The 25040-nt window shown below is 38.7% G+C and overlaps 1 long non-coding RNA gene across 1 annotated transcript; it reads right to left on the minus strand.

Moving 5' to 3' along the window:
• Window positions 1–23333: 23333 nt before the first annotated feature.
• On the minus strand, window positions 23334–24565 carry LOC137246655 (uncharacterized). The gene is made up of 3 exons (XR_010951629.1): window positions 24354–24565; window positions 23580–23789; window positions 23334–23519 (listed from the first exon to the last, which is right to left on the minus strand). It is a non-coding gene; the product is annotated as an uncharacterized lncRNA (long non-coding RNA).
• Between the last annotated feature and the right edge of the window lie 475 nt (window positions 24566–25040).

Raw genomic sequence — 25040 nt, forward strand, 5'->3', positions numbered from 1 at the left:
GTTTTTTGACCCAAAATATAAATTTAGAAAAACTTTGTAAAATGGGTGTGACATATTACGTAGAAAAAAATGAAAAAACTCTACAGGGCGAAATAAAAAGCCCTTGGAATCATGGAAAGAATACTGTTCGTGGTATTACACATATATATATATATTAGCGGTACCCGACAGATGATGTTCTGGGTCACCCTGGTCCTCATATTGGTCGATGTCTCGAAAACGCCTTCACATATACAACTAAGGGCCACTTCCTTTTAAAATTTTCATTAATACCTTTCATTTTATACCCGTATCGTACAAACATATTCTAGAGTCACCCCTGGTCCACCTTTATACGATTTAAGGACTTACGATTTTAATAGGATTCCTGACTGAAGAATAAATATCAACACAAACTAGGAAATTATGTATGGTAACAAACTAGGAATTTATGTATGGTAGGATAGGATAGGATAGGTTAGGTGGTAGCTGCCCTGATAAGGATAGCTCACTTGGACAACACGAAGGTCCGTTGTGATACCACATACACCAAAAATAACGGTGACTTAGATCTAGCTACTTAGAGAATCGTTGGGTGGCAACGATAAAGCTCCGAATGATACCGATCTCAACTTTGGATATATCCTCGGGAGATCCAAGTGAGTCGCGACCGAAGTACTTTCGCCTAGTTCTGGCAAAAGCTGGACAATCAAGCATAAAGTGATTTGGTGATTCCACCTCATCATCCTCCATACAACTGCAGCAGGATGGAGTTTCCAGTATATTGAGACGTACCGCATGGATACCCATGGGACAGTGCCCTGTCAAAACCCCAATGACCATTGATAGGTGAGCCTTAGTGAACCCAATTATTTCAGCAGACCTCCTGCCATCCACTTTTGGCCAGAAAGATCTTGCTACCCTGCAAGACGTGGTATCCGCCCAACGTTTGCTGAGGTGGTTCGAGGCCCAGATATGGAGGAGCAATCCACAGGTGGCCAGCGGGATCCCAAAATCCCTACAGCCATCTTCATACGGTTCAGTTGTACCGATGCGGGCTAAGATATGTATGGTAACGCGGGCGGAAACTAAATATTAAAAAAAAAAATAAATGTAAGGCACGATAACCTCCAAAGAGATCTAAGGCCGAGCTTCTCTTACAATTTGCGTAGTGCTCCTCTTGATTTTCCCTACAAATTGGCCGGACGGGACCTACATGTTTTATGCCGACTCCGAACGGCATCTGCAAGGAAAATGAGTTTTCACTGAGAGCTTTTCATGGCAGAAATACACCCGGAGCGCTTGCCAAACACTGCCGAGGGGCGACCCCGCTTAGAAAAATTTTCTTTTAATTTAAAAATCTTATTTCTAAAATTTTGATGTTGCTTTGCCCGGGGTGCGAACCCAGGGCATACGGTGTGGTAGGCGGAGCACGCCACCATCACACCACGGAAACTAAATATTACCAAGAAAAAAAGGGACACCCCACTGTCAATCGTACTGATGGATTCAGCGAGGTCTAAGGTGATATTCGACCTGCGCTTTCTATACCCTACCCAACCATGGATCTTCCTAACAACTGCATTGCTGAAGATCCCCAAAGAATGTAAAGTTCCCTACCTCCCTATGCCATCATACGCCTCCAGGAAAACTCAACTTAACACATAATTATATGTTATAAGTTCACTTCACATATTTATTCATATTCAATCAAAAAAAATTATATTTATATTTACTTGGCCAATATGCGCCAAAGCCGTTAGATACAATGGCACCCGTTTTGATAGGTGAGAATAATTAGGTAGCTATGTATCTAGTGTAGGCAATCCAATTGTGCCTCTAATGCCAAGAGCTCAGAAAATTTAGCTAACCGCAGTTGTGTGTGATCGCATTCAGAAACAAATTGTAAACAAACAGATTTATGGTTTCTTTTTTTTTTTTTCTTTAACGCATTTCTAAGTGCAATATGATAATTGTTGTTGCGTTTATGGGCAAATATGGGATAAGCTGTTATCAAGTCGACATTGGTATGCAAATTTGTACCAACAAATTTGTAGGTATGTATGTCGTCATAGGGAGCAGGTTTATTGCTTGCTACGTACTACATACTAATGTCGATCTGACTGTGCTTATCAAACAAAATTAAGAAGGTCGAACAATAAGAAAATATCAAAAAAAGGTAAAATTGACTTACATGCGTTTATGTGTATGTTTATCGATGCGATCCCTCGTTGAAAGGCCTTCCAGCGATGAATGTGCGGGACAGCTTGTACTGTTGTTATTGTTGGTGTTTTATTTTTAGCGAAATTATTGTAAGTTGGGCGCATTACTGTACCCTAACAATTAGGTGTTTCTGCTTTTCACCTGGAAGTCTGACGTCATTGATTTTAGACAAAACTACAAACTTACATTAGTCCGTTCAAAAAAAATCTATTTTTTTGTTTGTTGTTGAAAATTTTACTTTTTAAGACCTCTTCTAAAAGATCACACTAGCACAACCACGACCTCTATACGATTTTTTTTTGTTTCCAGATAAGCTTTAATTATCATAGATCTATTCTAAGTTTTGTAATTTTTAACTTAATTGCTACTTTGAATAATAATTTTCAAAACTTTTCCTTTCTAATTACGTTAAATATACCACGTTTCTTGACTTTCACTTTTAATTAGGAATGTTTAAAAATTCAAAATTCATTAGCGAAAACCAAAAATAGGTTATTTAAATCACGTAGATTTTACTAATTTAACTTTCGATAATTATTTTCACATGTACATTATTATGGGCTATTTCCCTCGTGGATTTTACCATCTGCACAAACACTTATCCTAACATATACAACTGCCTCTTTTTTTCACTATGGACTTTTGTCTTTTTTTGGATGGGTCGTTAAATTTCCGCGATGATTAAGATGCGCGCCTGGTATGCGCGTTCGTGGAGCGTTGCAACTTTTCGTTGGGGAAGGTGGCTCATTGGATGCTAAGGCAACTGAATGGGAGTCATTCCGCCAAGCGGACTCATGTTTCTGTCTTCCACAATGTTTTATGCTTTTCCACTGAACTGTCCACCTCCACACTAGTGCACCAACGTTCCAGCTGAACCGATGCAGACGCTAGCAACCAAAGCTGGAGGTGGGTGGCAATCTGGAGATCGTGCTTTGCACGTATATGGTTTTATTGGCACTGGGCACTTTCTAAACTATTAAGCGTGGACTTGTAAAGTACGCTGGTGAAGAACGCCAATCACTTGGTACTATGCAATCCGGTTTGACACAGGTCTAAATAACACAAATGCTGATAAAAAAAACACTTGACTTTTTAATAAATTTAGAAACCTACCTTCCAAAAATAGAACTCGGGAATTTTTCCGCTGGTGATCTGATACTAATTATTTCACCACTTCGGTGACTGCCTAATTTCGCATTGTACTTATCGGAAAACTTACTCAAGGAAAAGTTACGGCGGTAAACTTCTTAACCTTCTTTAAAAGATACTGATTTGGAACGTAAATTATATTGCTTGACGTTCCTATCGTATGCCTTGCGTATGTTAGCTTGGATGTCTTCTCTCAACAACGCCTAGTTATCCGTCCGTTCGAGAGGTAAAATTGGCTCTTCAAGAAGGGATAATTCTTTTAGCAATTTATATTCGGATCCATGTGTGATCATATCCAGCCCAAACAATGCTCTATAAGGGGAATATCCTAGAGACTGATGCAGGGCGGATCTCAAAGAACAAGATATGCTGGACAGATGTACGTCCCATTGCGTTTGATCTTTATTTAGGTACGAACGAATCGCCGCTAACAACGACCAATTAACGCGCTCAGCCGCATTACTCTGCGGCGAGTATAGGGCAGTGTACATGTGACGGATACCTAATTCCGTAAGAAATGCCTTGAATTCTTTAGCTTTAAATTGGGTCCCATTATCGCTTACAATAGTTTCGGGAACTCCAAAACTATGGAAAATATTTTCCAGCAGAAATTTTTGTATTGCCGCTGACGTGAATTTCTTCAACGGTTGAAGCCAGCGGTACTTGCTAAAATGATCAAGAACAATCAGTAGTACTATGTTGCCATTTTTGCTTCGCGGGTATGGTCCCAGCAAGTCAATATATAGCCTTTGAAAAGGTTGACAAGTAGGACTATGGGCACCCATTGGAGGACGTAATGTGACGTTCGGAGCTATCGTAGGCCGCTTAACTCCCTAGACTCTGCAGCATCAACCTCTGCGGAAGTAGACCTAAACTTATCTAACTTCGTCATCGGATATGTGCGACAACTAACTGTGGAGAATATATTTGGAAAGTTTTTTTCACTAAGTGGGTGTACCAAGTAGGTACCGCTGCGTTCCAAGCAACGCAAACGCCACAAAGCAGTGCTACTTTTGTTATCACCACACGTTAGTTTGCCCCACACGTTGGGCGCCAAAAACTTATGTAACAGTCCACTACAGAGGTGGGTGAGATCATAGGTGGTTCCTAGGTAACGACATGAGGAACGAATCATTAACCTATGTACAGTTAAATGGTCGCGGCAGGCGGAATCCTCTGGTGCCTTAGCTTTTTCGGCGTGGGGTGGGTTTTGCCATACCTTAGCTGCATTCACATAAATTTATTTTAATAGGATTCCTGACTGAAGAATAAAAATCAAGACAAACTAGGAAATTATGTATAGTAACACGGGCGGAAACTAAATATTACCAAGAAAAGAGGGACAGCCCCACTGTCAATCGTATGATGGATTCAGCGAGGTCTAAGGTGATATTCGACCTGCGCTTTCTATACCCTACCCAACCATAGATCTTCTTAACAACTGCATTCCTGAAGATCCCCAAAGAATGTAAAGTTCCCTACCTCCCTATGCCATCATACGCCTCCAGGAAAACTCAATTTAACACATAATTATATGTTATTCACTTCACATATTTATTCATATTCAATCAAAAAAAATTATATTTATATTTACTTGGCCAATATTCGCCAAAGCCGTTAGATACAATGGCACCCGTTTTGATAGGTGAGAATAATTAGGTAGCTATGTATCTAGTGTAGGCAATCCAATTGTGCCTCTAATGCCAAGAGCTCAGAAAATTTAGCTAACCGCAGTTGTGTGTGATCGCATTCAGAAACAAATTGTAAACAAACAGATTTATGGTTTCTTTTTTTTTTTTTTCTTTAACGCATTTCTAAGTGCAATATGATAATTGTTGTTGCGTTTATGGACAAATATGAGATATGCTGTTATAAAGTCGACATTGGTATGCAAATTTGTACCAACAAATATGTAGGTATATATGTCATCATAGGGAGCAGGTTTATTGCTTGCTTCGTACTACATACTAATGTCGATCTGACTGTGCTTATCAAAAAAAAATTAAGAAGGTCCAACAATAATAAAATATCAAAAAAGGTACAATTGACTTACATGCGTTTATGTGTATGTTTATCGATGCGATCCCTCGTTGAAAGGCCTTCCAGCGATGAATGTGCGGGACAGCTTGTACTGTTGTTATTATTGGTGTTTTATTTTTAGCGAAATTATTGTAATATTTATGTATATTTTAAGCTACGCAGATCTATTGTGTTGGGTGCAAATAAAACAATGATTATTCCACCTTTCAGCTCGACGTTTCGCCAATTTTCCTTGGCATCTTCAGGAGCGTGACACTGTATTTATTTAATAAAACAAAAAACAACAAAGAACACAATCAGATACATATAGAATTAAAATTTAAAATATTGCAAATAAATATTGTTTGCACAAAAAGTATTTTCTTACTTACAAAAATGGAAATTAACGAAAAACAAAATTTTCAGTAAAACATTTAAACATTTAAAAACATTTGAAAATTAAAAAATTGTAGAAAGTTAATAGAGTGGAAAAATTCGATACCACCTACATGCGGTAAACTTGTCATACTAAAAACTAAATTACAAACATAATAGGTACGCGGTGGCGATATTATCTGTATCTTCTTTTTTGTTTATTGTGTTTCCTCTTTTTTGCAAAATTCTTAGGCTTTCTAAGGTGTAACGCGCTTATGGCCTCCAAAATAATAATGCAAAAATGGGATGAAATAAAGGAAAATACGAATATACCTAAGAGCAAGTTTCACAATATTTTAGAGTTCTGCTTAAAAGACAACAATTACTTCGTGCACAACAACAACATATATACACAAACATATGGAATGCCTATGGGCAACCCCCTCTCCCCAACCATTGCCGATATAATAATGGATGACGCGCTTTCACATACTTTTATTGAATTACAAAAACAACACAACATACAAATAAAGTTCCTAGTCAAATATGTAGATGATATTTTCGCCATCATACCAAGAAAATACAAAAATACAATATTAGATGTTTTAAATAAATACCATAATCGACTAAAGTTTACGATCGAGAAAGAAGAAAACAACAACATCCCCTTTCTAGACACACGTATACACAGGCTCAATAATAAACTAATATTGGATTGGTATTCGAAACCAACCTCTTCTGGGCGCCTCATAAACTTTATATCTTCACAGCCTTTCAAATACAAAATAAATACGGCGAAGAACTTTATAGACAAAATATTATCTATCAGCCATCAAAGTTTTCATGACGCAAATATTAGGAAAATTAAATTGACGCTTAAAAAGAATAATTATCCGGACCACATCATAACAAATTTAATAAATCAGAAACAAATGGAAATAGAAAATATATCCCAAAAAACACAGTCTTCAGGTACAAATAACCAGACAAAGCGATACTTCAGTGTTACTTACATTCCTAGTCTCGCAGAAAATTTCACACATGACTTGACAAAAAGATCAAACACAAACACTACACTAGCATACAGGTCAAACTGCACTTTGGCAACGTGCTTTACAAAAACAAAAACACCCATAGATCTCCAACAACGTAGCAATGTAGTGTACGAAATTCAATGTAAAGGGAATGAAGAAGATAGCTGCAATAAGATCTACATTGGGACGACAAAGCGGGCGCTCGGCACGCGGGTAGCTGAGCACGAATCCGATATACGTAAACAAAAACAAACCACAGCTTTGGCACAGCATGCAATAGAAAATAAACACACAGCTGATTTTGAAAACATAAAAATAATAGACACCGAAAGGAGAGAAAAAGCGCGTTACACCTTAGAAAGCCTAAAAATTTTGCAAAAAAGAGGAAACACAATAAACAAAAAAGAAGATACAGATAATATCGCCGCCGCGTACCTATTATGTTTGTAATTTAGTTTTTAGTATGACAAGTTTACCGCATGTAGGTGGTATCGAATTTTTCCACTCTATTAATTTTCTACAATTTTTTTAATTTTCAAATGTTTTTAAATGTTTAAATGTTTTAGTGAAAATTTTGTTTTTCGTTAATTTCCATTTTTGTAAGTAAGAAAATACTTTTTGTGCAAACAATATTTATTTGCAATATTTTAAATTTTAATTCTATATGTATCTGATTGTGTTCTTTGTTGTTTTTTGTTTTATTAAATAAATACAGTGTCGCGCTCCTGAAGATGCCAAGGAAAATTGGCGAAACGTCGAGCTGAAAGGTGGAATAATCATTGTTTTATTTGCACCCAACACAATAGATCTGCGTAGCTTAAAATATACATAAATATTATCCAAACAGATCGGAAGAAAATTATAGAAGTTATTGTAAGTTGGGCGCATTACTGTACCCTAACAATTAGGCGTTTTTGCTTTTCAGCTGCAAGTCTGACGTCATGGATTTTAGACAAAACTACAAACTGTCATTAGACAGTTCAAAAAAAATCTATTTTTTTTTTTTTTTTTGAAAATTTTACTTTTTAAGCCCTCTTCTAAAAGATCACACTAGCACAACCACGACCGCTATACGTTTTCTTTTGTCTTTTTTCACTACGGACTTTTGTCCTCTTTGTGGTGGGTTGTTAAATTTACGCAATGATTAAGATGCGCGCCTGGTATGCGCGTTCGTGAAGCGTTGCAACTTTTCGTTGGGGAAGGTGGCTCATTGGATGTTAGAGCAACCGAATGGGAGTCATTCCGCCAAGCGGACTCATGTTTCTGTCTTCCACAATTTTTTATGCTTTTCCACTGAACTGTCCAAAAACTAACTAAACAGACATCTCAACTAAATTTCTTATTGGAATGCAGAAGATACGACTTAATACCCGACTACTTGACAAACCCAACAAAGCGCATAGCTATAAAAAGAACAACGAAAAATATACAAAATCAACTAGAAAAGGAGAAACGTTTATTTCTCAAGAAAATCCTTAACATAGAGATAACACAAACAAACATCAACATAAAATCTACAAAAGACCATATTCTGTAGACAGAACGAAAACTGAAGCGAATTCTGCGTGATTTTGATTTCAACTCCGTCGTTTACAACCAAGCACTAATAAACCAAAGAATTGCAAACGAACGAGAAGCAACACAAACATCAAAGTTGGAGAGGCTTAAACAAACACAACTAACTAAACTTGGAATTAAAGTGAACAGCGATTGGTTTGTTAACAAGACGAAAATACACTTTCCCGAGGAAGTAAAATGGTTACTCCCTCTCGGTAAAAAATTTACACTACCTACAACAAACACTAGCTTCAAACCTTTAAAGATTATTGCTGAAATGGAGCAGATCATACAGCAAATAGAAGATGAGAGAGAGAAAGAAATCGAAAGAAATCAGTAACAGAATAATGCAATACAAGTGACACACTAAGCATAACCCAACGGACAAATTTATCTTAGAAGCATACAGAAAAACTACCAAATATCTAAAGAAACACAAAGATAGCATCATTATTACAAACTCGGATAAAGGAAATAAGACAGTGGCAATGTACAAAACTGACTACAAACACAAAATGGAAATGTTACTTGAAGACAAAAACACGTAAAAACATCGAGAAATGACCCAACACACACACTACAAAAACAGAATAACCAACTAGTCGACGATCTTTACAAAAACAAAATAATAAGTTTCAAAGAGAAAAGGCAACTAACCTGCACCGCAGCCACGGCGCCTAAACTCTACGGTCTACCAAAAACCCATAAACCAAACCTTCCTTTACGTCCAATAGCATCATCTGTCAGCGTCCCATGTTACGGGTTATCAAAATACATTGGTCAAATATTAACTAACTTAACTTCGGACGAATACAACATTAAAAACTCCTACATACTAAAAGATAAATTGAAAAACATAAATATCAGTAAAGACGAGATACTAGTGTCATTCGATGTGGTATCGTTATTTACTAACATATCAACGTTCTTAGCCATAAAAATCATTATGACCAAATTTAACAAACTGCAATCGAACATCCCAAAAACAAGTTCCTTAAACTTTTAAATTTCTGTCTGAACGACAACAATTACTTTATCTACGATGACAAAATTTTCACACAAAGCTATGGAATGTCAATGGGAAACCCACTTTCTCCAACCATAGCAGATATAATAATGGATGATTTACTGGAAAATACCATCTCCGAACTAAAACAACTTCACAACATAGAGATGAAATTCATAGTAAAGTACGTGGATGACTTTTTTGCGATTGTCAAATGAAACGACCTGGATATTATTCTGAGCACGCCAAATAAGTACCATAATAAGCTGCAATTTACCATGGAAAAAGAGGAAAATTCGTTTATACCCTCTTTGGATGTTCTTATCCACAGGAAAAATTCCAAGCTCATACTTGACTGGTACTCCAAATCCATCGCCTCCGGACGTATTATAAATTTCATATCATCACAACCCAAAAAATATAAAATAAACACAGCGAAAAATTTAATACACAAAATATTTACGATAAGCCACCAAAAGTTCTGGGAAAAAAACAAAACCAAAATACACTCCATACTCACCAATAACAATTACCCGAGTCACCTAATTACATCACTAATAAAACAAGAGCTATCAGAAGGAAATAGAAAACGAAATAAAACATCAACAGAGATCGCCACGGAGACAAAACAATACCACAGTGTCACATACATACCCAAGTTTACTGAAAACTTCAACCATAACATGAAGAAACAAAAACGAAATATATCCCTCGCCTACAAATCCAACAGCACACTTTCAACTATCTTTACACGAACAAAAAGCCCCATAGAACCCCTACAACAAAACAACGTAGTATACGAGATTCAATGCACGGGGAGAGACAATAAGAACTGTGACAAAATCTAAGTTGGAACAACAAAAAGAGCACTAGGAACCCGATTGGCAGAGCACGACGCTGACATTAAGAAGAACAAGACCAGCACAGCTCTTGCTCAACACGTATTATCACATGGACACACAGCTGATATAAAGAACGCGAAAATAATAGACATAGAAAAGAGGGAAAGAACGAGATTCACGTTGGAAAGTCTACACATATTACAAAAAAGGGAGAGGACAATGAACAAAAAAGAGGACACAAAATGTATTGCTGCTAGCTATTTGGCATGCTTATGACACTCAGTACGACAAGTGTACCTAAAGATGATGGAACCTATAAATCTTTTTTAGTTTATAATCACTATGTTTTTGTGATTTTATAGATATGTATTAAATTATTTCTTTGTATGTAAGTTTTTGTCAAAAAAATGTTTGTTATAGTGATAAAACATGTCAAAATTAATTTTGTTCTATCATTTTTCGGTGCAGAATAAAGATTTAACCCCTGATGATGCCAAGGAGTTTGGCAAAACGTTGGGTAAAAATGGAGGAAAACTAAAGTTTTTTAGTGTTTTCATTTCAAATCGGAAAGATCAGGAAAGCCTATAAACATTCAAATAATTAAAAACTGGTTAGAAAATTAAAAGAATGTCCACCTCCACACTAGTGCGCCAACGTTCCAGCTGAACCGATGCAGACGCTAGTAACCAAAGCTGGAGGTGGGTGGCAATCTGGAGATCGTGCTTCACACGTATATGGTTTTCTTGGCACTGGACACTCTCTAAGCTATTAGGTGTGGGCTTGTAACGGACGCTGGTGAAGAATGCCAATCACTTGGTACTATGCAATGCGGTTTTGACACAGGTCTAAATAAAACAAATGCTGATAAAAAAAAAACATTTCAATTTTTAATAAATTTAGAAACCTACCTTCCAAAAATAGAACTCGGGAATTTTTCCACTGGTGATATGGCACTAACTATTTCACCACTTCGGTGAATCGCTTGCACACAGGATGTATATATGTCCAAAAAAGAGGCTAACTGTAGGCGCATGGGCCCTTTTATACCTTTCAGAGGCCGGAAGTTAAGCTTTCCATTGTGACAGATGCGATCTATCACGATGTGGAAGATGTAAAAAAATTTTAGCTTTTTGGATACCCAATTTTACAAATATTATTAATCATAAATCAAAAATCGTTGAACCTATCGCAACAAAATTCGGCAGAGAGGTTGCCTTTACTATAAGGAATGCTTTGAAGAAAAATTAACGAAATCGGTTAAGGACCACACCCACATTTATAATTTTCAGCAAAATATCAATTGTTCGTCGTAAATCCTATAAATAAAAGTTAATGAGTACATACAAATGGCAAAGGTATGTAAGTATATCTATTACCTCCACTCTTTGCTGTGTATAAAAATCCAGACTACATTTCATTCTTGTGAAGCAGAAATGTCGATAAAGCTGTTCTGCTTCCATTACTTCATAAGGCAGCTCCTCCAATTTACTGTGCATAAAAACTGATGCAAGTAGTCCCACAAGTGTACCCAGCTCGCAGTGCAATAATATTGGATTTTCTGTAATGTCCACGTCTTTTAACATTTGTGCAATCTCCGAATTTCACCAATCCACATAGATCCAATTCTTCGGGAAACTTGATTTGTATTTGTTCATAATTCAAACGGCCGATTGTAGATTCAACATTAAATTCCATAAGTAACAATGTGCCTTCTCCATAAAGTACTCAAAAACGCATCCACTGCATTGTTGCTTGATGCGTTTCAGACGCTACAACAAATAAATGATAGTGTCAACTCCATTCATTCAATGTTCATCCATTTTCACATCATAGTAAGATACTTGCCTTCAGTAGAAATGCAGATATTTTCCGCTTTGTTAGCATGATTTTCAAATATTTACACAAATTAAAATGACACTAGGTAAAAAAATTATGTTTTGGCAAATTAGGGCCGTAAAATCGCTTGTTTTGGCGATCAATTTTCTTTGTGGAATGCATAAAATGCATGGCGTGATTAGGTTTTGTGATTAAATTTTCCGTTTCGTTCCTATTAATGTGATCATGCATTCTGCTCCCACCTATAGGATCTGAGCATAGTACTGTGCTGCTCACACACGTCACAATGCTCGTCAAATGGCGGTCATATTCTCCGCCATTTCACTCTGCATTTTCGAGTCATTTGACAATCAATTTTACTGCGGTTTTACCATTTATATAACCGCCATATAACATGAATTTTATCTGCAGATTTACTTTACCTGGAGCACCCATATGATTTAAATATGAACCAAAAAAATTGAATTTTCAATATTTATTATTTTCAATATTATTATATATGTACATTAAATTGGAACTTATATTAATACAATTCATATAAAAAAGAAGTAAGTACTTTAATAATAAATAAACTCGCTTAATTGGTTTTTGTTTTCCAATTGAAATCTTTTCTAAGCAGAAAATAATTTTAAGCTTTAGAAAAAACTCCAATTATTTGAATAATCTACAACTTAAAGCTTAGTAGAAATTCAGATTAGGTTTACTTTTTTTCAGATCAAGAATATTCAAAGGTGTCGTGGTATCAGATTGCTGTCGTAATTGGTGAACTTAAAAATGTACGACTAGTAATTGAGTCAGACTTATTATTGTTCTAAATCTAATCAGCAATAATTCTGCAACCCTTAGCAGAAGTATTGATTGGTTTCAAATCTAATTCCAACAGCAATCGTACCACGACATACTTTATTATATATGTACATGAAATTGCAACTTAAATTAATACAGCTCATATAAAGAAAAGTAAGTATTTTAATAATAAATAAACTCGCTTAATTGGTTTTCGTTTTCCAATTGAAATCTTTTCCAAACGAACAGAAAATAATTTTAAGCTTTAGAAAAAACTCAAATTATTTGAATCAATTTAAATCTACAACTTAAAGCTAATTAGAAATTCAGATTAGATTTACTCTTTTTTTCAGATCAAGAATTTTCAAATGTGTCGTGGAATCCGATTGCTGTCGTAACTGAATTTGAAAGTAATAAGGTGAAGTAAAATATGAATTTAAAAATGTACGACTAGTAATTGAGTCAGACTTATTATTGTTCTAAATCTAATCATTCAAGCAATAATTCTGCAACCCATAGCAGGAGTATTGATTGGTTTCAAATCTAATTCCGACAGCAATCTTATCACGACATCCCTTATTATATATGTACATGAAATTGCAACTTAAATTAATACAGTTCATATAAAAAAGTAGTAAGTAAATAAATAAAAAATAAATGTAAGGCGCGATAACCTCCGAAGAGATCTAAGGCCGAGCTTCTCTTCCAATTTGTGTCGTGCTCCTCTTGATTTTCCCTACAAATTGGCCGGACGGGACCTACATGTTTTATGCCGACTCCGAACGGCATCTGCAAGGCAGGTGAGTTTTCACTGAGAGCTTTTCATGGCAGAAGTACACCCGGAGCGCTTGCCAAACACTTCCGAGGGGGGACCCCGCTTAGAAAAATTTTCTTCTAATTTAAAAGTTTTATTTCTAAAATTTTGATGTTGCTTTTTCCGGGGTGCGAATCCAGGGCATACGGTGTGGTAGGCGGAGCACGCTACCATCACGGTGGCCGCCGTTAACTCTTTTTTCAGGTCAAGAATTTTCAAAGGTGTTGTGGAATCCGATTGCTGTCGTAATTGATGAACTTAAAAGTGTACGACTAGTAATTGAGTCAGACTTATTATTGTTCTAAATCTAGTCATTCAATCAATAATTCTGCAACCCTTAGCAGGAGCATTGATTGGTTTCAAATCTAATTCCGACAGCAATCGTATCACGACATACCTTATTATATATGCACATGAAATTGCAACTTAAATTAATACAGTTGATATAAAGAAAAGTAAGTACTTTAATAATAAATAAACTCTGTAACGAGTCAATCGGTCAATTAAATAACCTTATTGTTTTATGTTATAAAAACACAACACTGTTTACATGCAACTCTGTGCGAATACCATTGTAATACTACTCTGTACATATCGTATGTTTTTATGTATATCGCAACCCTGACAATCTCTTGTCATCGCTTCGCAAATATTTTCAATTTTTCATGTTACTCATTCAGCCACTGGCTTCTGACGAGTGCGGTTCTCGTCCGATATTGCTTCGGACAGTCCAAACTAATACATTTAAAGCTAAGCTGAAAGTATTTGCATACATATTTTCTGTATATGTTGTAATTTGACTTTGTGTTCAATAAAGTGTCAGTGGACACATGTACAATCTGAGAAGCAAGGATAATATAGATTCTTCATTGGCGCCCAACTTAGTGGCTACGAATCACTCCAATTGTAACTCACTGCAAAAAGCAAGCATGGCTAGGTTTTCACCAGAACAGTTTACACAAATTTTAGCTGCAATATCAAACGGTAAAAGTAGCGGATCTTTTACGCAATGCACTTCACGTTTTCGCGGACAACGGGACCCTGCAGCGGTTGAAGAATTTATAACCGCTATAACGGTGTATAAAGACATCGAAAAAATTTCCGACAACGATGCTTTGCGCGGTATGCCACTACTACTCGAGAACTACGCTGCAACGTGGTGGATTGGCGTGAAAGAGTCCGTGCCTACGTTTGATGCTGCGATGGAGTTAATTCGCTCAACATTTTCGCCACCAACTCCTGATTGGAAAATATTTTTAAACTTCTTCGAACAAACACAACAACAAGTGCGTGAACCTATTGACAGCTTTATTTGCAAAAAGCGACTGCTATTCTCTCAGTTGACTAACTCCGAAAGTGAAATTGTACAATTGAACATGGTTTACGGCCTCTTATCAGTCAAGATCAGAGAGCCCGTTCATCGTGAAGCGTTTACAACATTCGACGAGTTTATAGCACGTTGCCGGGATGCAGAAATATTTTTAAATGAAGTAAAGCAGCTCATGCCAGCCGTGAAGGAAAAGTCTGAACATGCGGAAGTACCGAAAAGATGTTCATTTTGTAGACTACGAGGCCACAACGCAGATGTTTGCTTCAAGAAAAAGAAGGAGCAGCAGTCGCAACAGGCACAGCAATCACAACAACAAACTAACGCAGCAAGTACAAGCACAGGTGTGCCGCAAATCAAGCGTGGCGCCTCGTTCTCATGTTACGGCTGTGGTGCACCAGGCGTTTACCGTGCAAACTGTCCAAAATGTAGTGGACACAACAAGGAGAGCCCACAGTATCTACCTATAAACAGCGTATCCACTACCATTGTTGGAAGAGCAATTCCATCCGTCCAATTTGAGATGTTCGCAATGCAAGGTAAAGCATTATTTGATACTGGAGCGAAAACCAGTGTAGCTAGCGCTCACCTAAAGAGAATAATGACTAGCAAAGGGTGTGTGTTTCAGGATGTGTTGGCAGATGGGACAACTACTTCGCAAAAGGTATTGTCCACCATATGTGACAAAACTATCGGTAACCGGCAACGAAAGATATGAATGATATCACTTCCTAACGCTAAGAAACATCATACTCTCATAGGGGCAGACTTTTCGGAACAAGCTGGTATAGTGTTGAATTTGGCACAGCGCTTTTGGTATTTTGAGGGTGATCCTAAGATAAAGTACGACTTTGCGAAACCTAAACCAGGTAAACTACCGTATACTATGGACATAGCTGGGGCACATGTCGTAACAAGCTATTTACAGTCACCTTGCACTAAAACCACAAACGAACTTTCGAACTTCATATGCTACGTCGAAAAGTATGCCGCAAGCCAGACTGCTCCTGACTCACCAGAGAGAGAGAGAGTAACTACGGTCCAGCAGTAGAGAATAAACGAGCGCGCTCAAACGACTATTCACCAACCGTCGTTCAAAACATCTTTAGAAACTCAATACCTGTCGGCGAAACCACGCCTGGGAGCTCTTCTCGTTTGTTCGCACCTCCAATTAACGCAAGAGCCACGAGTGATGAGTTCACCAAATTTTGTGATGACAACTTTTTTCCAATAAATTCTTTGGATGTAAATTTTCCAGACGGCCAAGAGCTGACTGTGAAATACATATAAACGTTAGATTTACAAGCGGGATACTGGCAAGTTGGTATGAGAAACGAGGACCAAGACAAAACTGCTTTCGTTACGCCGTTTGGGATGTACAAATTTACGGCGATTGATAGATCGCCTTAAGATCGCGTTATGTGACATAACGTTAGTTGCGTATTTGGACGACATTATTTTATGTTCCAAGAGTTTTGCGGAGCACTTAGATGATCTTAGAAAGCTTTTTGATCGTCTGAGGCAATTTTGTCTTAAGGTGAATCGAGAAATGCCGTTTTGCCTGTCAAGCTGTGAAGTATTTGGGTCACATATTAACACCTGATGGTATCAAAGTTGATCCAGACAAAGTTTCAACCATATCACTCCGCAAGCCTCCGAGAAACGTGAAGGAGTTATTATCGTTTCTACAAGTGTGCTCGTGGTACAGACGTTTTGTACCCGCCTTCGCAAATGTTGCAAAGCCGCTTTCACAACTGACGAAGAAAAATGTTAAATGGGAATGGTCGGATCAACAGCAGGAAGCGTTTGATGGACTGAAGCAGCTATTGACGACGACACCAATTTTAAAACAAGCAGATGAAAATTTGCCATTCATCCTCAAAACCGATGCTAGTGGATATGCACTAGGAGCAGTCCTGATCCAGGGGGAGGGGCCAGATGAGCATCCCATAGAGTATGCAAGTAGATTGCTAACAAAAGCCGAGCAAAACTATTCCACAATTGAACGGGAAGCCTTGGCTATCGTGTGGGCTGTGCAGAAATTCCGAGGATATATTGAAGGCCCCGAGGTGAAGCTCATTACTGACCACCGGCCATTGAAGTGGCTGATGCAATTAAAATCTCCTACAGGAAGGCTTTCTCGTTGGGCATTATTGATACAGTCTTATAATATACAAATTGATTACAAGCCTGGAAGAACTAATGTCGTAGCAGATATGTTATCGCGGCCGCCATGTGAGGCCGAACACGTTGCTGAAGAACTCTGCGACATATGCTCATTCGAAATTGATCTCCCACGGTTAGGAGCAAAGCAGATAAGAGAAGGGCAGATAAGCGACCCAGATCTGAAGGCAATTATTGACTGCTTCGAAAATAAAACTGACGATGCGGTGCATTGGTCCAAAAGAGGTTACACCATGAACGATGGTGTATTGTATTGTTACAATGACGAAAATAGCGAGGACGCACAATTAGTCATCCCTACATCTCAGCGTTCGGCGATATTGGACCACTACCATCATAAAGATATAGCAGGTCACTATGGGATTGATAGAACGGCGCATAAGATAATGTCCCGCTATTACTGGCCTGAAATTCGTAAAGATATTGAAAGCCACGTGAAAAGTTGTATCGATTGTCAACGGTACAAAGTATCCAACCTGAAACCAATGGGCTTGTATCAAACTACGTCCAGTAAACAACGCTTTGAAACCATAGCTATCGATTTATTTGGGCCTTTGCCAGCAGATACTAATGGTATGCAGTGGAGATATATAGTGGAGGATGTAGCGAGTCGTTGGGTGGAACTATTTGCGCTAAAATAAGCCTCTGCTGAAATTTGTGCGAGAACGTTGATAGACGAAGTGTTCCTACGGTATGGCGTTCCAAGGCGAATCATCAGCGACAATGGGGTACAATTTGTATCAGCAGTTATGCAGAAGCTAACGTTCTGTCTCGAAATAAGCCAAGTGTACTCCCTTGTACCATCCCCAAGCCAACCCCGTAGAGCGAACGAATCGGGCCTTAAGACGCAGTTAGCAATTTTGGTAGGTAACCAACATCGCACTTGGGCAGAAAGATTACCTGCCATTCGCTTTGCTATGAATACAACTCGATGTCAAAGTACTGGTTATACTTCGGCCTATCTTACATTCGGGCGTGAACTGAGGACGATTGACGATGTCCAGCATGATCTACGATCCATCATACACTCTGAAAACTTTATCCCTGAGATTACTCCATATCTCGATACTCTGACTAAGGCATTTCAAAACGCTCGTGAATGCGAACAGAAATAACAAGATCACAATAAAGATTTAACCAATCCTCAAAGGCGTGAACAAGAAGGATTAGGAATTGGATCAAAGGTTCTAGTGACCACTCATGTGTTAAGCAATGCCGCTAAGGACGTAACTTCAAAATTCGTATCACGACGAGATGGTCCTTATACCATCATTGGCAAACAGGATTCCTCCGCATATGTTGTAGCTCATGAGGATAATCCACAATATCCTTTAGGCACTTATCATGCGTCGTCATTGACACCATTCCAAAGTTCCAGCGCTATTCCTGAGAATCCAGTGAACATGATACGTCGTCGAGGACGTCCACGAAAGGCTACCAAGTAGGATACCTCATCGGGTCGATATCAGTATACTAGCGGAGACTGTAACGAGTCAATCGGTCAATCAAATAACCTTATTGTTTTATGTTATAAAAACACAACACTGTTTACATGCAACTCTGTGCGAATACCATTGTAATACTACTCTGTACATATCGTATGTTTTTATGTATATCGCAACCCTAACAATCTCTTGTCATCGCTTCGCAAATGTTTTCAGTTGTTCATTTTATTCATTCAGCCACTGGCTTCTGACGAGTGCGGTTCTCGTCCGATATTGCTTCGGACAGTCCAAACTAATACATTTAAAGCTAAGCTGAAAGTATTTGCATACATATTTTCTGTATATGTTGTAATTTGACTTTTTGTTCAATAAAGTGTCAGTGGACACATGTACAATCTGAGAAGCAAGGATAATTTAGATTCTTCAACTCTCTTAATTGGTTTTTATTTTCCAATTGAAATATTTTCCTGTGTAAGCACATCGCTAACCTGTGCTGGCAAAAGATATGATTATACTGTCTTCGACAGATAGTCGGATGAGCCGCTACTCGGCGAAGTAGAGATGACCGTTGTGTCGGTGGCAGCAGTTACAACAGCAGTTTCTAACTTTTCACAATCCGTACAGTGTGATGAATGCTTCACCTGCCTTTTCCAATTACTTGGCGCCTGCAATTTATGCTGTTTGTAAAGCTTTAGCTGTAATGCAAATATATAGATGGGTTAAAGTGGTTTTCGTATGTTATTCAACAACTCACCCTATACCATCATCACATCCTTCTCATCGATTTTGAATATGTGTACTGTTTCAGTATTCAGACCCAGTTCGTTGATGGATATGTATACTATCCGTTAGGCCGACAATTGGGTGTGTTCGATTCATTCATATACTGTGGGTATTTGAGCCGTAGACGCAGATATTTTGATTCTTTTTGAAGTGTAACATTTGTAAACAGTTGTGTTTCTCTGCTGTCACCATCACCACTAGAGAGCTATTGAAGAAACGCTCGACCAAGATAATATGTTCCGATTTACGCGCATAGATTTCTTCCACCTTGTCAAGTTATTGATGGAGAAAATGCGAAAGCCTTATTTACCATCCAATACGGAAATGGAACTGTAGAGGAAGAAACATTTTATAAAATTCTATAAAATCAAAAAATGATAGTTGTGTTAAAATCGGGTAAAGTATTGTATGCTAAAGTATAGCGAAGTTTGAATAGGTCTCATTCTTCATTCTTAGAAACATGTACAAAGGTACCTCATAAGATATTAAAAATCCTCAACGCTTTTTTTGCAATAACTTAAAAAAACTCATATTCATCAAATTTCTGTTTAACTTCTACATATCAATAGCTACCTTTACCACCAGAAGGAGCCACTATTGCTTCTACATCTATGCAATTGTTTCTTACATCGATGAGCTTTGTAATAAAGTTAACAGCTATCTCCCCAATCTCTCCCTCACTAGGGTAGGCACCTCGTCGTTGGTGTGAGAGCTTAGCCGATCTCCATAGCGCCCGACTATGAGGCGGAGCTGTTTAGGACTGGCATCTACGCCGTTTTGCCTCATAGGAGGGCGGCGGGATGTCGGTGGCCAAGAACTGCCAACCCCCTAATCCAGGGTGTTATGCGGACCGTGCCTATTGGACAATTTGCAGCCAGGGGATAAATTCGGCTGTATTCGAAAGGAGCCTTCCCGATACCGGACCACCTAGGGAAGTATTGATGGCCTTACCACAGTAAGGGGCGCTGCTGTGGCTGACGGTTCCTTCCCCGTATATAATACTGGACCGCTGAGCCCGCCTTGTCGGGCTGGTGGTCGTACGACCAAGATGAACGACTCTTTACCAAATTGTAATAAGGAGGATGATAAGAGGACTGAGTCGCAAGCCAAGGACGACGAATACGCCTTAAGCGATGCGTCGGACTCGGCGAGCGAGAGTAGTGCTGACTCAATGAACTCCGTGTTGGAAAAGCACACAAATGAGTAGAAGAGTGGAGAAGGGTACGGAGCAGGGAAAGTAAAAGAGCTCCCTCGCAGTACCGTGCAGCACTAAGAATTTTCCAAGGCCTGGGAGCAGTGGTCGACCCAACAGAAGTGGAGAGCGAGCGCTTGGAATGGGCCCATGAGGCGGTAGAAGTAGGTCGAAGGCAGTTCAAAAGGTTTGCTGCTAGAAACCCTCGGTTCTGCAACCGGTACGAGGAAGAAGCGTAGAATCGTAGAATGAAGAGGCAACGTTCGGCGGAAGGCGACAAGGCTGCTTTCAAGAGGCAGAAAGGACCCAGTCCCAGAGCCGCGAGGCAGGGCAGTCGCACAGACAAGACAAGTAGACCCAAAGCTGTAAGACAGATGGGCCCAATAGCGAGGTAGCAACTACCTCGAAGGCTGCGAGACAGAGGAAAGTTCCAACTACGGAAGTAGGAGATAAGCCAAAGGGAGATAATGCTAAAACTCCGACTTTCTCGGAGGTGCACGCCGGCTTTTCCCGAGAAGATGAGTGATTCGATGGGTGCTTTCAACAGTGTTTCTAAATGGGCGATTATGGATGGTCTTAATTACGTTAAAGTACATCCAGCCTTACCCAGATGGATCGACTGCATGTTAAACTGCAGTAAGTTTACATCGCAATGGGGATTGTACGCGGCCACGAAATTAGGGGAAAGGGGCACTCCGCAGGGAGGGGTGCTATCACCTCTGCTGTGGACGCTGGTCATTAAGCAACTAACTGGTCAGGGGATTCTACGAGGGACCAGCGAAACTTACGGTTTACGCAGATAACGTTGCATATGATCTTGTTTACAAAGAGGTACAAAGTCCCTAAGTTAGGAGGGCGACCCTACGGGAGAAACCGTGCACAAATTATCTAGGAATCATCCTAAACAGTAAGCTGTCATGGAAGCTCAACGCGGAGGAGAGGGTGAGGAAGGCTTCAACGGCACTTTATGCATGTAAAAGAATGCAAAAGAACCGGCACATACGATCAGAAGGCACTCGAAGGCGATGCCTCAAAATTAACAACCAAAAGCAATAATTATCAATTCACTGACACAAATTTTATAGCTTTTTTCTTCGGGAGTTGGACAAAATCTTTTCATTATATTACTTAACAATTTAAAGGCTTCATTCTGTATTGCGAACGATAGCTCAGACGAACGATTCGCCTCCAAACGATTTCGTCTAGCAATGGTATTCTCTATCATTTTTGTTCGGTCTTTACGTTTCTAACAAGAAGGCAAAAGTAATTGTCAAGTGATAAGTTGCCATCGTTTAACATAGTGCAAATACACTAGCTATTCGTCTCTGATCCGCAACGAAAGTTCGTTTCGTAATAAAGAATGAGGCCCTAAGATTAGACTTTTTTCAATTTGTATTTTGACTTACCAGCAACAACAGAATCATGTTTAATTATACGCCGAACAATCATTATAGCATCATGTAACGAAGCTCAGTTTCTTCCAAAAATTGTTCGGCACCGCCACGTAAAATCAATGTACATGTTCTAGCATTAACGCAACCTTTAAATAATTAGAAACTATGAAAATAAAATCAATGTCAAACCCACCAAACCTTGGAAAACGTTAAAACGTTCACCACCAACTTGACGTTCTTCAAAGTAATCACATTGACCCAAAACACTTGAATTAATATCATTAGCTGTAGTCTTAACAGCACCACCACAAGCTTTCATTGTACGTTTAAAATCTTCTTCTGGTACACGAACAGCACAGAACATATCACAATCTGGAAAATAGTGTGTACCAACATCACCAATTGGTAGTTTAGATAACACAACATTGACGCCTTACTTAGCTAGTTCATTGTACAGAATACGTCATTCAGCATCAACAATTTTCTGATACTCTTGAACATTATCAACACATACTTTTCAGAATTATCACGCTCAGCCTTGAATTCCAAAACTATATTTAATAATGCGATTTTACATCTTTTGTATGACGTTGGATCCATCAAAGGAAAGTACAGCGTCCACAAAACTTTAGAAAATAAATCTTTTTGTTGATGAATAAGTTTGGAGGACATTGCTGTGGCAGCGTGTTTTCCAATAAAGCACGTTGTTGTTCCTTTGATTGGCGCTTCGACATGTACAGCCATGTCATATTTTGGTCATGCATAATTATAATGCTTTACGTGTAGCTTTAATGATGATACGTGCATGCACGCCTTCCTCAACATATGGTTTAAATTGTTTTAAGATTTCACCTGCTTAAAGTACTACTGAAGTGGTGCCATCGCCGACCTGATAAGAGAAACATTTTTATTCTACACATTCTAATATAACAAAAAACTTACCTCAGCATCTTGAGATTTGGCGATGTCGATTAGAGTTTTACGGGTGGATGCACAATATCCAATAGTTTCATAATGGTTGCACCATCATTTGAAATTGTGGCCTTACCACTGGAATCAACAATATGCTTGTCCATACTGCGTGGACCCAATGTAGTGTGTACAGCGTCCACAATTGATTGCGAGGCATTGATATTGGATATGAGTTGAGGTTTACCTTGAGAACTATCGGTACCCACACATTTTTTACACAAAAACTCATATGTACCCAATACAAGTTCAGGAAGTTCATATTTATCGACACGCCGTCCGGTGTGGCCCAAATGTTGCAAATGTACAGTTGGCACTGTTGGGAAAAAAAATATGGATCAATGAAAACAAGTAAAAGTGAAAGATCTTTTTTACCATATGTTGTTACTTTACACATAAGACATTGGTAACGACGACCAGCATCTACAAATTGCATATGAGCCTTGCAACGATTACATCTAATTGGACCCAATTCACCAAAATTTACAATGGGTGGCTCATCTTCACCCTCAACCGTTCGTACCATTCGTTAGACGGTAAGTGTAATGGACAAAGCTGTTGTTTTTAATTAATCAGCTGTTGCAGGTATGCAATACAAAGAGGACCTGCAAAGAAGAAAGATCAATGTAATTGCCAAACAAAACATTAATTTCGAATAGCGATACCTAACGTAACGTGGCGAGGAGTTACCCTGATCTTCTACCACATATTTTGTGGTCACCAATGGTGGTAATAAACCCTGTTCATTAGTAATAAAAGCACCACCAGCGCTATTTTATTATCGGATTTGGCATCTGATCGGGATCTAAACGGCCTTGGGCTTGATCATACTGTTGCGGCTGTTGATATTTAACAGTAACAGGTGCAGGTGGTTGCTAAAGAAAATAACACAAAAATAATCGGCAATAGTCTAGTTGACACCTCGGGAGAGGTGTTAAACGACGCGTCTTGATATCAGTATTAATAGTCCGAAGGCGGAAAATAAAAATATTAACTAGTTCAAAAGATATTAACGAAAAACCGAAAAAAGACCCGCAGGTACCTCCGAAACCGAGGGTGGGATCCATAGTATTTTTGCGCAGAACACCTTTCTGAGTTGGCGGCCTTCGGCCGCGCTTATAAAAAATAACCCTGGGCTACGCCGTGCCAAGTCCGGGTGTGTGGTATAACCGTGGCTACCGCCACGGTGATGCACACTTTTTTTTGTGGGTACAAACACAACAACAACCACATCCAAATCGCCAAATTCAACTGCAAATATCTCCAGACGTAGATAAAATTTTTCTTTTCCGCCATTGGATTATTGTTCTAGAGATTAATGCGCGTCTTTTGACACATCTCTCGATATTTTTGGTAGCGTATTAGCAGTCGACCCTCAACTAGACTATTACCAAATATTCATCAGCAAATTTTTAAATATATTAGTTGTATTAGCATACATTATAACCAGGACGTCCGGACGTGTCCGGGTATTGGGGGTTAACCCGGCTTGGGTGGTTGACTGGGCATCGGCGCCTGTCCAGGTTGTGTTGGTGGCATCATTTGACCCATGTAACCACGTGGTGCACCTGGTTGTTGTAGAGGATAACCTGGCTGTTGAGGTTTTCCATTTGTGCTCGATTTCCAGGCAACGAAGGGTATTGTGTTGTTGATTCCATTTGTTGGAGACCTGAACGAAGTGCAACAATTGTTTTCTGGAAAAATATTAGAATTTGTAATATTGTACAACTGCAAACATAAATACATATTAAAATCACTTTCCAAACACTTACATCCAACATCGCTAAGTTATTTTAATTTAATTTAATTTAATGCTCCAAAATTAGCACAGGCCTGCAGCTCAATTCGCGGAAAATTGCGGATTCGCTGAACATTTTTTTTCACACAAAATTTACATATTTCACAATACCTATGAATATAGTAGGTGCGAGAGAGCACGATACATTGTGGCAAAGCTAAATTTGTCAACATGCTATTTCATTTGGAGAATTTTTCATTCCAAATCGTCACCCCTGTCAAAAATTCGTGTGGCTGTGTGCGTTTTTGGTCACACGATTTTTGCAGGGTAGTAGTTTTGACGTTTATCGCTTAATTGGCACACTTGTATATACCCTGCAAAAACGGTC

The sequence above is a fragment of the Eurosta solidaginis genome, chromosome 3 (assembly GCF_040869045.1).
Source record: "Eurosta solidaginis isolate ZX-2024a chromosome 3, ASM4086904v1, whole genome shotgun sequence".
NCBI lineage: Eukaryota > Metazoa > Arthropoda > Insecta > Diptera > Tephritidae > Eurosta > Eurosta solidaginis.